Source organism: Chelonia mydas, chromosome 13, assembly GCF_015237465.2.
Source record: "Chelonia mydas isolate rCheMyd1 chromosome 13, rCheMyd1.pri.v2, whole genome shotgun sequence".
NCBI lineage: Eukaryota > Metazoa > Chordata > Testudines > Cheloniidae > Chelonia > Chelonia mydas.
The window spans coordinates 27,674,279-27,691,756 of NC_051253.2; positions in this window are offsets into that span (position 1 = coordinate 27,674,279).

The window sequence follows — 17,478 nt, forward strand, 5'->3', positions numbered from 1 at the left end:
GTCTCTAAGGTGCCACAAGTCCTCCTTTTCTTTTTGCGAATACAGACTAACACGGCTGTTACTCTGAAATCTGGTTAACAAGGAATCTATTTATACCAGGTCTCCCACTGGTATCTGAGGGTCAGTGAGTCCCACTTTAAGTCCTGTTGGGATAAAACAGAAAGAATAAGTGCGCTTAGGTCTCATCCTGGGCCTCTGCACAGGGGAGGGAGTCTGAGGCAGGAGAACTAAATTCTGCTCTCATTTACACTGTGCAAATCCAGAGCAAACCCATTGAAGTGAATGCAGCTGCAGTACTTGGGGTTTACATTGGAGTACCTGAGAGCAGGCTTTGGCTCTGGCTGTTCCTAGGTCACTCCAGGGCGGGCACCTCCCCAGAGCAGAGAGAATGCACTTGGTCTCCCCTAATGGGCTGTATTCGCTTTCGTCAGGGATCTACAGTTGCAATAGCACCACTCTTCGGCCAGGTGGATTCCAGGACCTCATGGCACTGGGTCGCCAGCTTTGGTTGGATATACTCCTGGTGGTTTCAGCACATGACGTAATCCTTAATTGAGGATTCATCTTTAAATTCCTGGAGACTTCATTGCAACTCTGGAGGGCTGGCGACCCTGGCAGCAGATCGGCTTCCCTTGTCAGAGAGAACCTGATGTCATGGCAGTGGGTCAGGGTGATCTGCTCATTTAGAGTCTGCACATGGGCCTTGTTACTCTGATGCAAAGACAGACTGGTCCAGTCTCGCACAGACAACGCTGCAGACCCCAGCTTCATCGCTGTCCTTTCAGTTCTCCAACCGTTCTCCCAGCTGGCACAGCACCTTCCCCTCCTGCCTGCCCTGGCACGCCAGTCTGCAGCCACCCTTAGGAGACTTGTCACACTGCCTGCTGTTGGCCTATTGCTGCTCAGCACATTCATTGCACTGTAATAAAAGCATTGTACAGGAGACAGAAAAGAATGGCAAAGGACATCCCAGTGCATTCTAGCACTTTTGGCCATTTCTAGGCAATCTGATAAGAAAACTGAGGTTTCTATAAAAGATGAGATAAGGTGAAGGGAGGTGTTTCTGCTGCCTCGTCAGTAATAGAATTTTATTAAACCCCTGTGTAAGTGAACTCGTGGATGGATCTTTCCAATTTGTCATGGGCAACTACTATGAAAAAGTCTGCTTGTTTTGTAGCACACATAGCTGTATAGAAGGGTAAGACATCGGGTTTCAGAATGACTGTCACCAAAGGGAATGCGGCATCAGGGTGCAAGAGGCTGGTAGAAAGATCCCAGATTTGGATCAATGACAAGAGGTTGGGTTAAGGTGCCTTGAGGCGTGCTAATAGAGCATGTATGGAAAGTGGGGGCTGGAATCATGTGGCTATGGCCCCTTTCTTGTTTGGCCCCTTAGTCAAGACTTTTTAGCACCATGCCCCATACAGCTGGTAAATTCTATCTCTCAGTCTCCTGTATCTGCGTTTTGATTCACAGGGATCCCAGCAACCGGGATCAAGAGCTGAGCTGCAGAGAGAAGGCAGAGATGGGCAGCATAAGATGCTGTAGGTCTCCTGTTGGCCCGAGCTGCATTGTGGGAAATGTAGCACTAGAGGAAGTTTCCCAGGCTTGTAGAGCATTTGTCTGCAGTAAATGCAAATCCAGCAACACTTCCACCCCCGCGCTTCATCTCTCCTACTCCCCACACCTTTTCTCAGCCCCAGGAAGTATCCCCTAAAAGCAAAGTTTAGGGCTATTAAAAGAACAGCATTGTGCTGAGTCTTTTTCGGTTTTAGTCCCTGAGACCTTGTCCGTCGCTAGTGAGTTGTGCTGTGTTTCTATTCAGTCAACTAGAAACCCCTGAGCAATTGGAAACATGGCCAGCAGCAATGTCTCTTGCTTCCAGCAAAATAGGTGAAAAATGCACCAACAGCTACAGCTTTAGTGCGTCTAACAAGAAAAAAAAACAAAACAAACAGGTCTGTTTAAACAAGATTAATATACATCAAAGAAAAATGCTTATTATGCATGCATATTCAGCTGCTTAAATTGCCTCTGCTTAGCCACTTTAGGAATAATAAACCTTAAAAGCCAGCAGATTAAATCAAGAGACTGTACGTCTGACTTTTTTATTTCTCTGTCCAAAGCTTTGTCTGGAATGGTGCAGCTTTGCCTCCCAGTGTTCAGATACAATATAGCACTTCTGTGGCATTAGCTAGCCTAACCCTCTGAAATACCATTTATAAATTGCATTTCCCTGGTCCATGTGTTAGCAGGTGTGGGAGAGCGAGTGCTACAGTGAGGTTGCGGGCAGCAAGAAGAGGATGAAGGGTAACATTTTCTGAAAGCTCTAAGTGCCATTTTTTATAATTTAGGCGCCTAAACACCTCTGAGGAGCTGGGCCTATCTGCCTCGTCTGACACCTATGGCCACCATGTAGGCGCCACTGACATTTCACATCCCACCCTGCTGCTGCCCGACACACTAGGCACTGCACTTTCCACAGCTTGGCATCCACAAAGCTGCCTACGCCCTGATGCTGCCTCACTATTCATAAAATCATAGAATATCAGGGTTGGAAGGGACCAGGAGGTCATCTAGTCCAACCCACTGCTCAAAGCAGGACCAATCCCCAATTTTTGCCCCAGATCCCTAAATGGCCCCCTCAAGGATTGAACTCACAACTCACGTAGCAGGCCAATGTTCAAACCACTGAGCTATCCCAAGACAAGCAGCCCAGAGCCCCAGTCCAAACCAAGCCCTGGAGGCTCTGCCAGGGGATTCTCGAAACTAGGTGGGGGAACGTCTGTCTCCCCTCTAGGGCCTGGTCCCGTAATTCCCCTCTGAGAACACCGCAGAGCTGATATGTGCCAGACAACACAGCAGGAGCAGCGGATACAGGCCACCAAGAGGTGGGGGGCAGCACAGCACCTACTGAAGACACCAGGGGCACAGGGACACACAGGACAGCGGCTTTGAGAGTGAGCAGGAGACAAGCAGACAGAGAGAAGGTTCTGGCTGCAGGGCATGGGTTACCAATGCACTTGAGCCAAGTCAGCCACTTAACTGTAGGAGAGGGTTCACAGCTGAGGAATCTGAACGGATGGGGGCACCCCTCTCTGGCCCATCTGTCGGGGCACCAAGTCAGCCGCTTAAGGTATTTTCCAGACTGCAATGAAAGACCCATGCACGGCCCCAGCTGGCCCAGATCAGCCTGGGCTGCAGAGCTATAAAACTGCAGTGTTTATGTTCAGATTCGCACTGGACTCCAGGCTCTGAGATCCCATGAGGCGGGAGGGTCCAAGTTCCTTATCTCCAGCCCGAGCGCAAATGTCTCCACTGTAGTTTTATAGCTCCACAAGCCCCAGCCAGCTGACCCAGGCTCCGTGACTCAGTGCTGCAGGTTTTTTACTGCAGCATAGATGTACCCGTGGGGACTGTCATGTACCCTTCGTACGTGGTAGGCTGCTGCTAGCAGGTCAGGCCTCTGGACCAGATGTGGACTGGCTACTGAGCTCTCATCACAGAGAGAAAGACAAGAGACACGTTCTCTCAGACGCTTTAATGCACAGCCAGGTATGGCTGTCACCAGCCCAGGTAATAGAGTAACAGCCGTGTTAGTCTGTATCCGCAAAAAGCAAAGGAGGACTTGTGGCACCTTAGAGACTAACCAATTTATTTGAGCATGAGTTTTCGTGAGCTACAGCTCACTTCATCGGATGCATACTGTGGAAAATACAGAAGATGTTTTTATACACACAGACCATGAAAAAATGGATGTTTATCACTACAAAAGGTTTTCTCTTCCCCCACCCCACTCTCCTGCTGGTAATAGCTTATCTAAAGTGGTCACTCTCCTTACAATGTGTATGATAATCAAGGTGGGCCCAGGTAAGGGATGTTACACATGGTGCCACCTACTGGCTGAACATTATAATACAGTTTTAGAATTCCATCCCAGGTACATAAGCCCCTCTCCTTGGCATTTTACTCCTGGCCATCTTAGGTAGCTCCTAGCTCAGCATGCCAGCTTCTGAGCATCCCTTTCTCAGATGCCTAACTCTCCCCAGACATTGTATGGGGAGGCTGGGCACCTGGTTTAGGGCTGGGGATGCCAGGTGGCAGGGCACCTAGATGGTACAATGCTGTGTGGAGAAAAGCATGAGTCCCTTCGATATGTTCCTTCGGAGCCTAACTCCCATTGGCTTTCAATGATGGGTGCTCCCTAGTGCCTAAAGCACTTTTGCAAATGGAACACAGGCTCTTAACTCACTTAAGCGCTTTTGAAAATTGGATCCGCAGCCTGTATGGCAAACAAAAAGGCCCCTGGCTGAAATTATGGGCCAGATCTTCAAGTGCTCAGTGGGCAAAATTGGGGACAGATTTTCGTAGGTGCTCAGCTTACGCTGGGAAGGAGCTCTTCTGAAAATCTGGTCAACATGCTTCCCACCTTCGGAGCTTTTCTGAAGTTCTAGCCCCAGTCTCTCACCTCGAAGTTAAGGGCCTACCTTGAAATGGCCAAAGCCGGGAGGAGGGAACAGGAGATGTGGAAAACCCTTTTTGATTCTATAGCAACAGCCACATGGCGACATTGGGACGCTAAGGGCAGTATAACTGGCCCTAGGAGGATCATCTGACAGTCAGATCCCCCAGTGCCACCGAGCTGGTGTAGTGAGTCCTACACATCCACACTGCCTCCCTGCACTGGGCAATCAACAATGCCTTGCGACACACCAGAATACAGGGCCCTCCTTGGACCCACCCCAACTTGGACTGGCCTTGACCTGGATCACCCACACATGAACCAGCTGCTGTGGGGCCCATCTTCTTTGGGTGGGCTGGGGCAGTCTTCCTGCTCCCACCGGCAGGAGTCTGTGCCAGGGGGTTTCTCCTTCTCTCTAGGAGTAATGGCAGTGGAGGGGCCACCCAGGACTTAGCAGCCAGAGTGTCTCTGGGAGAGCAATGCCCATGGCATTCTTCTCTCCTCTGGTGGGGAGGTATGGGCAGGGCATCCACATCACTTACAGATACCATGCCATTGGGACTTATTACACACTTCTCACAGCTATTGTTTCAGGCTCCCTGAACACTCTGGCACTCGTTATTGCATCAGTTACACTCGGGTCAAGTTTCCAAACTTTCCTTCCCAACTATGAGAACTAGAAACTTCCTTTTTGGTTTTTAAATGAGGTTCAGTGATCCAATTTGCTGACACAAAAGTCTGTGGGAAGCAAATTTCAGGACTCGCACAAGCAGGAGCTAATTGAAGGCATGTTCACCTCCGGTCCAGTCCAACCAACATCCATTAATGTCTCCCAGTGACCTCAGTGAGTGTTGCAGCGGGTCCCCAAGTCCGGCAAGGTGGTGCTGGAAGGCTGCCAGCCCTAGACTTGGGAGGTAAGGCAGGGGGGCATGGGCTGTGGTGTACAGTAGTTGTGGTGGGACTAAGGGGTGGTACAGTGAATGGAGGGGTACGGGGCATGGCTGATGGCTTTGCATTTCAATTAGTTGCTTTTCTGGGTTTGTGTCAGGTAAGTTGTGTATGGGCAGCAACCCTAACCTTTGTAAAATACAGGGCTTTGTGTTGTCATTTCCTGGCAGAACTGGTCAAAAACAGTAAAGAATTTTTGTGGAAAAAGGAGAAGTGTTGTGCAGGTTTTGAAAAAGGACAATTTCAAGAGCTTTTCTGTGGTGGGTTTGTCCCCCCCGAACATTGTTTCCTTTTTATATTTTGCCAGAGAAAAGGGAGGAGAGGGGAGGCAAAGGAGCAGAAAGAGGTTTTAAAAAAATTGTATGAAAAATGTCATTTTTCAAGTTAAGAAATGGCATTAAAATGAGTTTGATTCCCACCCCGCATCCAGAGCTGTATACCCTCTACATCTCTCTTCCTCCACCCCCCACATCTACCCCCTTTTGTGTAATCATAAAAACCATCAATCAGTTTTTACTAAAATTTGATTAAAAGTGCTACATTTTTGGCATAAAACAAAATTCTTTGATAATGTCAAAAAAGTGAACCTTTCTTTTTCTTCTTCGTAAAAGGTCAAATTTTCAATGAAAAAAAAAAAAACCCCAAAAAACCCTAAGACTTTTCATTTGAAAAATTCCAGCCAGTTCTACTCACAGCTAATGGAGGTACTTGACTTTCCTTTTCAAAAATAATTGTTTGATTGTGACCACGGAGGAAATGCAGATGGAATATTACACAGGACTTGGTAGCAACTCCATAGTTAAATCAATACAGAGATTTCCAAAAGTGACATTTTAAAGCATTGTAATTTAACAACATTGTCAGAAAATTTAAAGACACTGATCTTTAGAATTTCAAGTACCTTCTTCAAAAATATCTATATATTCATTCATTCAAGACAGAACATGCTAAAGGTCCCATTATCTTCAAAGGTAGCCTAGAAATGAGATTTCAGTGAGTTTAAATTGGGATGAACAGTGGAAGAATCAGCTTTTCTCTTTTCAAGACCATTTTGGACAAAACCATGTCTGACACGGGGGCTGAATTTCTTAAAGGACCCATTTTAAAAAGTTTAAGTCCGGGTGGGACTGAGTTTCGATGGGACTTGTGCTCCTAGGTCAAAGCATTTTGGAAAGCTCCCGTTCTCAGACTCAACGGATTCACTTGTGAACTCCCTGCACATCCACTCTGGACTCCAGGAGGAAATGCTGTCAGCGGTGGGTGGGGAGGAGAGATACACTGCGTTCTACCTACCTAGCAAAAAGACAGCAGGGCAAAATTCAACTAAATCTTAACAGGCGAGACAGAAAACCTTCATAATTAGGATGGTGCGTGCAGGCCCCTGTTCAGACCAAGGCTCTGTTGTGCTAGCTGCTGTACTTACATGTAGTAAGAGAGAGTTCTTGCCTTGAAGTGTTTACAATCCAGATGGACAAAGGGCGGGTCTACACTAGAAAGCTAGGTTGACTTAGCTATGTCACTCCGGGCGGTGAAAAGTTCACACCCCCACCGACATACAGAAGCCAACCTAAGCCCTAGTGTAGACAGCGCTAGGTCAATGGAAGGATCCTTCCTACCAGCTCTCAGAGAGGATTTACCCCTTCTGTCGCTGTAAGCGTCTATGGTACATCGGTGCATCTGGGCTGCTGTAGTATTTCTAGTGAAGACGAACCCTAGTGTAGACACACCCAAAATGTAGGAGATCCTAATTGTCTGGTTTTGTGCTATTGGAGAGATTAAATGACTTGCCTATGGTCACACAGGCAATCAGGAATTCCGAGCTGCTGAGTGCCTTAAACTAGTGGTTCTCAACCAGGGATACCTGTACCCCGGGGGGTACACAGAGGTCTTCCGGGGGTACATCAACTCATCTAGGTATTTGCCTTGTTTAACAGGCTACATAAAAAGCAATAGCCATGTCAGTACAAACTAAGATTTCATAAGAGCGGCCATACTGGGTCAGACCAAAGGTCCATCTAGCCCAGTATCCTGTCTTCCAACCGTGGCCAATGCCAGGTGCCCCAGAGGGAATGAACAGAACAGGTAATCATCAAGTGATCCATCCGGTCACCCACTCCCAGCTTCTGGCCAACAGAGGCTTGGGACACCATACAGACTGACTTGTTTATACTGCTCTGTGTACTATACACTGAAATGTAAATATAATATTTATATTCCACTTGATTGATTATAGGGTAAAAATGAGAAAGTAAGCAATTTTTCAGTAATAGTGTGCTGTGACACTTGTATTTTTGTCTGATTTTGTAAGCAAGTCATTTTTAAGTGAGGTGAAACATGGGGGTAGGCAAGACAAATCAGCCTCCTGAAAGGGGTCCAGTAGTCTGGAAAGGTTGAGAGCCACTTCCTTAAACCACAAAACCATCCTTCCTCCCCAGACACAAAAACTCTGTCACACTAGCAGTGTATATAAATCTCCTCACTGTATTTTCCACTTTATGCATCCGATGAAGTGAGCTGTAGCTCACGAAAGCTTATGCTCAAATAAATCAGTAAGTCTCTAAGGTGCCACAAGTCCTCCTTTTCTTTTTAGGAATACAGACTAACAGGGCTGCTACTCTGAAAACTAACATGTCTGAAACACACCCATCCTTCCCACGCGGGGGAGGAAGGGAAACACTTTAATCCCCCAAATACGACTGTGATTTCTGTCCATATAAAACTCGGAGCCTCAAACTGGTGCCAGGAGCAACAGGTGAACCTGCCAGCATAAGTACAGGAAGAGACCCCAGGGAGAGGCCCCAGGGAGCCAGAAAACGAGCGGCCACGTGAAAGGACCTCATAGACTCCAATCGAGCAGCCGACAGGAGCACTTCAGACTGACATTTGGAAGTAGTTTCCCCCTTCGGTGATGAAATGCCAGATAAACACACCAAAGAGTATTAGCGCTTGGCAAGCTCTGGGCTGACACGATAAGCTGGAGCTGAAAGGTGGAGAACGAGAGAAAGGGTTGGGAGGCGGTGCCGACCAGCGCTGGATCTGGAAAGCAACATTTCTAGGCAGCAAGCCAGCCCCGGGCTCTGATGCACATTTCTATGGGAAAATTAAATCAGGGAAACAGTTTATTGACAATGAGGTTGCGTGTAATCTGAATGTGAGCCGGCTTTCGCGGGGGAGCCGCCGGCCAGCTGAACAGAATGCAATTGAATCATGGAGAAAAGGAACCCAGAACCCAAGTTTCTTTAACAAACAAAAAGCCACGAAAGCAGCAGAGAGCTGTCGCTTCCAATGCTCTCCGCAGGAGTGGTAACAAAGGGGCTTAACCTACTACGTTGATTAGTGGGCTTATAGCTCTCTCTGACTGAAAAGAAACTCATCCCTAAAGGCAGGCTAATTTCATAAATACTCGGCAGCCGGGGGTTACAAAAGGCTGATCAGGTGTAATGACAGGGCTGGGGTTTAAACATGCAGCTGCAAGGGGATTAGCGAGCGCTGCCACCGGCGACTGGAAGCTCTGCGGATCCAGGGATATCGCCCCAGGAACACACCCAAACAGGAAGGGGGAAATGACATTAAAAACATAAGGGGGGAAGGCAGCTCTGCATCATTTCTGGGCGACCGCAGAGCTCAAGCCAGAGAGGGGGGATGCTGTAGCGGTCTCTAGGCTCTTGGCCACAACTTTGGAACAACTAGAGGAGAGAGCAGCCTGAAACCCAGCCCAGGGTTTGCTCTGAACCCACGTGGAAGCTGGGTCAGGACACTGGGAGCTTCATGGGAGGAGTTCAGGCAAGATCAGTAAAGCTCGGAGTTAGGGGCCTTACTAGTCAGGCTTTAAGGAGCCCCCAGTAGCCAGGGCCACATGGTGCAGAGCAGACTGCACGTGGCCGTCACTTTGTTTGGGGCTCAGTGGCAGCAGAAGCCGAGTGATTTTGTTACAGCCTCGGGGACAGTGGTTCCCCCTCTGCAATGCTGAGCGCTCCTTTCACACCCCAAAACATTTCTCCGAGTGCTGGCCTGGGGGAGGAAGGTGGATGCCGCAGCAGACTTGCTAGGCAGAGAACCTCGCACTTCCCAGCAGGCTCTTTCACTTTGTGTAGGTTTTCCCACAACAATCTGCCCCTGGGATCCCAGGCTCCTCGGTGCCAGTCCAGACTGTGGCTCTGTCAAGCCCCACACCAGTTACTCAGGACCATAAATGAACACCCGAGGGGGCTGCACTCAGTGGTCACAGGCAAAGATAGCTCTGTACCCAGGGCATATTACAGCTCTACTCAGCTTCCCTGGGTGCCACAGATGCTTGGCACCTCTGGGGGAAAAAAAAAAAAAAATCAAGCCTCAAGTGTCAACCACTCCCACGACCACCACTCCCAAGAGAAGGAGGCGGGTGGTGGTGGTGGGGGACTCTCTCCTCAGGGGGACTGAGTCATCTATCTGCCGCCCTGACCGGGAAAACAGAGAAGTCTGCTGCTTGCCAGGGGCTAAGATTCGCGATGTGACGGACAGAATGCCGAGACTCATCAAGCCCTCGGATTGCTACCCCTTCCTGCTTCTCCACGTGGGCACCAATGATACTGCCAAGAATGACCTTGAGCGGATCACTGCGGACTACGTGGCTCTGGGAAGAAGGATAAAGGAGTTTGAGGCGCAAGTGGTGTTCTCATCCATCCTCCCCGTGGAAGGAAAAGGCCAGGGTAGGGACCGTCGAATCATGGAAGTCAACGAATGGCTCCTCAGGTGGTGTCGGAGAGAAGGCTTTGGATTCTTTGACCATGGGATGGTGTTCCATGAAGGAGGAGTGCTGGGCAGAGACGGGCTCCACCTAACGAAGAGAGGGAAGAGCATCTTTGCGAGCAGGCTGGCTAACCTAGTGAGGAAACTAGGTTCACCGGAGGAAGGAGACCAAAGCCCTGAGGTAAGTGGGCAAGCGGGATACCGGGAGGAAGCACAGGCAGGAACGTCTGTGAGGGGAGGGCTCCTACCTCATACTGAGAATGAGGGGCGATCAGCAGGTTATCTCAAGTGCCTATATACAAATGCACAAAGCCTTGGAAACAAGCAGGGAGAGCTGGAGGAGGAATGGTCTCAAGTTGCAATGGGGGAGGTTTAGATTGGATATTAGGAAAAACTTTTTCACTAAGAGGGTGGTGAAACACTGGAATGCGTTACCTAGGGAGGTGGTAGAATCTCCTTCCTTAGAGGTTTTTAAGGTCAGGCTTGACAAAGCCCTGGCTGGGATGATTTAACTGGGAATTGGTCCTGCTTCGAGCAGGGGGTTGGACTAGATGACCTTCTGGGGTCCCTTCCAACCCTGATATTCTATGATTCTATGTCCTGGTGATGTCAAGGAATTATGACGTGATTGGAATAACAGAGACTTGGTGGACTAACTCACATGACTGGAGTACTGTCATGGATGGTTATAAACTGTTCCGGAAGGACAGACAGGGCAGAAAAGGTGGGGGACTAACACGGTATGTAAGGGAGCAGTATGACTGCTCAGAGCTCCTGTATGAAACTGCAGAAAAACCTGAGTGTCTCTGGATTAAGTTTAGGAGTGTGAGCAACAAGAGTGATGTAATGGTGGGAGTCTGCTATAGACCACCGGACCAGGGGGATGAGGCTTTCTTCTGGCAACTCACAGAAGCTACTAGATCGTACGCCCTTGTTCTCATGGGCGACTTTAGTCATCCTGATATCCGCTGGGAGAGCACTACAGCGGTGCATAGACAATCCAGGAAGTTTTTCAAAAATGTAGGGGTCAATTTCCTGGTGCAAGTGCTGGAGGAGCCAACTAGGGGGGGAGGTTTTCTTGACCTGCTGCTCACAAACCAGGAAGAATTAGTAGGGGAAGCAAAAGTGGATGGAAATCTGGGAAACAGCGACCATGAGCTGGTCGAGTTCAGGATCCTGACACAGGGAAGAAAGGTAAGCAGCAGAATACGGACCCTGGACTTCAGGAAAGCAGACTTTGACTCCCTCAGGGAACTGATGGGCAGGATCCCCTGGGGGAATAACATGAGGGGGGAAAGGAGTCCAGGAGAGGTGGCTGTATTTCAAGGAATCCCTATTGAGGTTACAGGGACAAACCATCCCGATGTGTCGAAAGAATAGTAAATATGGGAGGCGACCAGCTTGGCTTAACGGTGAAATCCTTGCAGATCTTAAACATAAAAAAGAAGCTTATAAGAAGTGGAAGACTGGACAAATGACCAGGGAAGAGTATAAAAATATTGCTCGGGCATGTAGGAATGAAATCAGGAGGGCCAAATCACACCTGGAGCTGCAGCTAGCAAGAGATGTTAAGAGTAACAAGAAGGATTTCTTCAGGTATGTTGGCAACAAGAAGAAAGCCAAGGAAAGTGTGGGCCCCTTATTGAATGAGGGAGGCAACCTAGTGACAGAGGATGTGGAAAAAGCTAATGTACTCAATGCTTTCTTTGCCTCTGTCCTCACGAACAAGGTCAGCTCCCAGACTGCTGCGCTGGGCAACACAGCATGGGGAGTAGGTGGCCAGCCCTCTGTGGAGAAAGAGGTGGTTAGGGACTATTTAGAAAAGCTGGACGTGCACAAGTCCATGGGGCCGGATGCGTTGCATCTGAGAGTGCAAAAGGAATTGGCGGCTGTGATTGCAGAGCCATTGGCCATTATCTTTGAAAACTCGCGGCAAACGGGGGAAGTCCCGGATGACTGGAAAAAGGCTAATGTAGTGCCAATCTTTAAAATAGGGAAGGAGGAGGATCCTGGGAACTACAGGCCAGTCAGCCTCACCTCAGTCCCCGGAAAAATCATGGAGCAGGTCCTCAAGGAATCTATCCTGAAGCACTTACACGAGAGGAAAGTGATCAGGAACAGTCAGCATGGGTTCACCAAGGGAAGGTCATGCCTGACTAATCGCCTTCTATGATGAGATTACTGGTTCTGTGGATGAAGGGAAAGCAGTGGATGTATTGTTTCTTGACTTTAGCAAAGCTTTTGACACGGTCTCCCATAGTATTCTTGTCAGCAAGTTAAAGTAGTATGGGCTGGATGAATGCACTATAAGGTGAGTAGAAAGTTGGCTAGATTGTCGGGCTCAACGGGTAGTGATCAATGGCTCCATGTCTAGTTGGCAGCCGGTATCAAGTGGAGTGCCCCAAGGGTCGGTCCTGGGGCCGGTTTTGTTCAATATCTTCATAAATGATCTGGAGGATGGTGTGGATTGCACTCTCAGCAAATTTGCGGATGATACTAAACTAGGAGGAGTGGTAGATATGGTGGCAGGTAGGGACAGGATACAGAGGGACCTAGACAAATTGGAGGATTGGGCCAAAAGAAATCTGATGAGGTTCAACAAGGACAAGTGCAGAGTCCTGCACTTAGGATGGAAGAATCCAATGCACCACTACAGACTAGGGACCGAATGGCTAGGCAGCAGTTCTGCCGAAAAGGACCTAGGGGTTACAGTGGACGAGAAGCTGGATATGAGTCAACTGTGTGCCCTTGTTGCCAAGAAGGCCAATGGCATTTTGGGATGTATAAGTAGGGGCATAGCCAGCAGATCGAGGGACGTGATCGTTCCCCTCTATTTGACATTAGTAAGGCCTCATCTGGAGTACTGTGTCCAGTTCTGGGCCCCACACTACAAGGATGTGGATAAATTGGAGAGAGTCCAGCGAAGGGCAACAAAAATGATTAGGGGTCTGGAACACATGACTTATGAGGAGAGGCTGAGGGAACTGGGATTGTTTAGTCTGTAGAAGAGAAGAATGAGGGGGGATTTGATAGCTGCTTTCAACTACCTGAGAGGTGGTTCCAAAGAGGATGGTTCTAGACTATTCTCAGTGGTAGAAGATGACAGGACAAGGAGTAATGGTCTCAAGTTGCAGTGGGGGAGGTTTAGGTTGGATATTAGGAAAAACTTTTTCACTAGGAGGGTGGTGAAACACTGGAATGCATTACCTAGGGAGGTGGTAGAATCTCCTTCCTTAGAAGTTTTTAAGGTAGGCTTGACAAAGCCCTGGCTGGGATGATTTAATTGGGGATTGGTCCTGCTTTGAGCAGGGGGTTGGACTAGATGACCTCCTGAGGTCCCTTCCAACCCTGATATTCTATGATTCTATGAAATTAGGAGCCCAAAACCTGAGGCGAGCAAATGGAGAAGCCATTTGTGACTTACAAGCAGACAGGTGGGCCAGTGACAGAACTAGAAATACAATTCCCAATCCTCTCCTCTCCCGAAGCACAGGCAGCTCCTGAAAGGGAAGGAGAGCTGCAGCTTGACAGTAGGAAGGGACTGAAGGTGGGAGGACATCGATCAGGAGTGTCAGAAAAATGGCGTTCAGATTAGCACTTTAAACGGAGACGTGTGAAGGCTCAAGGGGAGATTTTGCAGAGACTTGTGCCACCCAAACACTGAAGAGAGAAACGTTGAAATGTCAGGCTCTGCACTTGCTCAGACTGCAGCAATTAATGAAGCAAACGAAGGAAATGTTCCCCCTCCCTCCCAGGCCTTTGCAATTAAAGACATGGAAGGCTGGAATTAAAATTCCTTTGTTCATCTCATTGGTAAACACAGAAAAATTACATTTGGCTTCAAGCACATAAAAGGATTCCTGTTCCTCACTTACATCCAGGAGAGCAGAACAAAGCAGGGTTAGCTCAGACAGAACACAGCCGATTCCTGGGCTCAACGGTAGGAGTCTGCCCCTCGGCTGACCAGACTCGGCATTAAGTGTCACAGCTCCGGCTGACACTTAACCCAGAGAAGTAAAACAGCTGTTTCTGGCCATTGGTCAGATTCTGATGGAACCGATATAAGCTCTTTTTAAGAAACATGTGTACAGTGCCTAGCACAATGTGATTTGTATTACAGTAGCACTTAGAGCTCTTGCCAAGATCAGGGCCCATTGTGCATAGCTATGGTGAGCGAGAGAGCCGCCCCAAAGAGCTTACAATTTAAATAGGTTGAGTACGGCTCTGGTTTCTGAATGGAGCACCGAGGTGCTACAAGGATAGAGATAGCGTGCAGGGCAAGTCAGAGTATTATGTAGCATGTCAGATGGGGACTTGAGAGGAGAGGGATTGTCCAGATAGATGCCTGGCTTAGTCAGTCTTCTATTTTGATTTCTCACCCTTCACTACTTTAATGGATTCTCGCTTTGGCTCCTTTCCTTCCCCTAGTCTACTGCAGCCAGGCCTCAGTTCAGGCTCTGGTCTCCTCAGCTAACCAGAGCGGATCAGCACTTGGATGAAAAGCCAAGGAAACCCCAGACTGCTGATGAGTCTAAAAATGGCACCCATTCATTCTGCCTTGATTCGGTAGCAAATCAGTCTTACCCTGCATAGGGACAGAGGGTTCTCTGCTACTGGAACATAAGAATGGCCATACTGGCTCAGACTAATGGTCCATCTAGCCCAGTATCCTGTCTTCTGACAGTGGCCAGTACCAGAGCTTCTGGGGGAGCGTACACTACGGAACAGGGCAATTTTGGAGACATGCACGCCTGTCTTCCCCTCCTGGCTTCTGGCAGTCAGAAGTTTAGGGTAGCCCTAAGTATAAGGTTACAACCCTGACCATCTTGGCTAATAGCCACCGATGGCCCTATTCTCCATGAACTTATCTAGCTCTATTTTGAACTGAGTTATACTTTTGGCCATCACAACACCCCACGACAATGAGTTCCACAGGTTAATTGTGCATTGAGTGGAGCTGCCCTCTGCTGCAGAAGACCAAGGTCCAGTACCAATTGTGCTTTTTTGCAATTCTGAATTCATGTTTTTATTGGCCCGGCTGTACTGCCCTGGGGGCTAGTTCAGCAGGATAGTGATTGCTGTGCACTGTTGATCACTGACTTCCTTCTCTACTGGGTATATGATTGCGTACCTTTTCTTTTTTAAAAATGTTTTACTACCATATACCACTAATCCCTGAGAGACACCAAAGCAGCATTTGAGACCAAGGAACAGGTTAAACTCTGAAGCCTTGCCTACACTCTGAAAGTTACCTGTTACTGACAACAGGTGTGGCCCATTGGATGCTGAACCTAATTTAGCTACAAGTGCTGACAAAAAAAACCAACCAAACAAGTTTCAACCCCATTTCAGGACCCAGCTCTTACCCAAGCTTTCTGGAGAGGAGACAAGCACTGTCCTTCGCTAGGCTTGTCGTTAAAAACATGCTCGGTAGCAGTTCAGTCCAGTCACACCTGGAACTGACACTGGCTGTCGCTTTCCTGTCCTAGACAAAGCTTAACTGACCCAGATACGGCACCTCAGTATATTGAATGTGAACCACTTCCATTTACATGGAGAGAAAGGAGACAGCCGTTAATTCTCTCAGTACTGGAGCTATGATCCTTGCAGTCCACAAACAAAGGCCATGTATACGCTATGGGGACTATACAGGCATAGCTACAGGTCCAGAGCAATGCTGGCATAACCCTGTAGGATACGCCCATAGGAGGAGGTTTTTCTGTTGCTGTAGGAACACCATCTCCCTGAGCAATGTTAGCTAGGTTGGTGGAAGCATTCTTCTATTGGGCTAGCTGCGTTTACACTTGGAGTTCGGTCAGCATAGCTCCGGCACTCAGGACTGCAGATTTCTCACACCCCTGGGCACTGTAGCTATGATCACCTAAATTTTAAGTGTAGCCCAGGCCCAAGTGGACCATTTAACTGCCAGCTAATGAACAGAAATGCCATTAATTCATCCAATAATGTTCACACTGTACTCAGCGTCAAGGGCTTTGACCCAAGTGAGGTCATTTTAAATTAAACTAATCAGGGAAGGGTAAATGACGCTTAGTCAAGACAAACAGGAGGGTGATTTGTAGTTGTGGTGCCTAGTGAGAGCCCCCCACAACCCACTTAACATTTTCACCAGGCAGGGAGTTTGTAGCCTTATGCCCATCCAGAGGTGTGCGGTTGCATCCTAAATTCAGCTCCAGGAGTGGGGTATATAGGTAAGAAACCTGTGAAAGCAGTTTGCAGAGCTTACTACTTCAGCTCCCAGAGGGGAAAGAGGATGAAAAAGTTCAAGATCAAACAACTCTACCCATATAAAGTAATCTTAGCCACCAGCTAGGTGAACCATGGATTTTAAATGTTCCTAAAGTGGTCCTGGACAAAGTCTATCGTTAACTCTTTGTTATCACCTGCGGGAGCTCCCCCTTAAGTCACTCTTGATTTCAGTGGTGCTACCACGAGTTCAGTCCTTCCCAGGTTAGCATTACATGTTTTCCTAACCCAGGCCTCCTACATGGTCTATTAGTCTGCATCCTTTGATTCAAGGCCTGCATTCAGACCCACAATCCCTCAGGTGTCGGCTTGCCAAGGTGGGCCTTTATCTCCCCAGTTCCTTTTATTTCCTCCTGCAAGCAGCACAAACTGCTCTCCTTGAACCCGAGGGTGACGTTTTCCTGCAGCCAGCCCCCTTGTCCAGGCAGCCCCAGCACCAAGAACAGAGATACCCCAAATGAGAATACGTGTTCGTTATCAGAATCAGAGCCAAGGTGTTAGATGAAACCAGCTATTGCTTCCTCTCTCTCCAGTTTCATGCTAGCTTCTATTGCCTAGAGCTGGGATTAAACCATCCTCACAGCCTAAAATCAAAGATTGATCAAGTAATCTCCATCAGCACACTTTTCCTACACCACTCCTCCAACCACATAAGCCTTATTTGTCAGCCTCCACTCTTACTTGTCCCCCTCAAGGGCTTTCAGAAGAAGCAAGGCTTTTTGGCAGCCCAACACTCTCGCTGTTCACGCTCTGAGATAGGAAAACTCTCAGATGCAAATCCTCTTAGAATTAGTTTATTTAAATTCACATGAAATAATTAGTCTGCCATTTTCTAGGAGTAGCTACCCTCGCTGGTACTTTTGGAGAGGACTCACTATTACCACAAATAGTCAAGGGATATGAATGTGGATGGTCACTCCAACAAACATAAGAATTTCCTTTACTAAGCAGATTGAGAAAAATCCAAATGTGCTCCTTGCTCTGTGTTACAAAAGCTGCAGACCAGAGCAATACCCTGGCACGCCTGTGGGGAGCAGGAGTTGCCTTTTCAATTCTCCACGTGGCTTTACCCTACA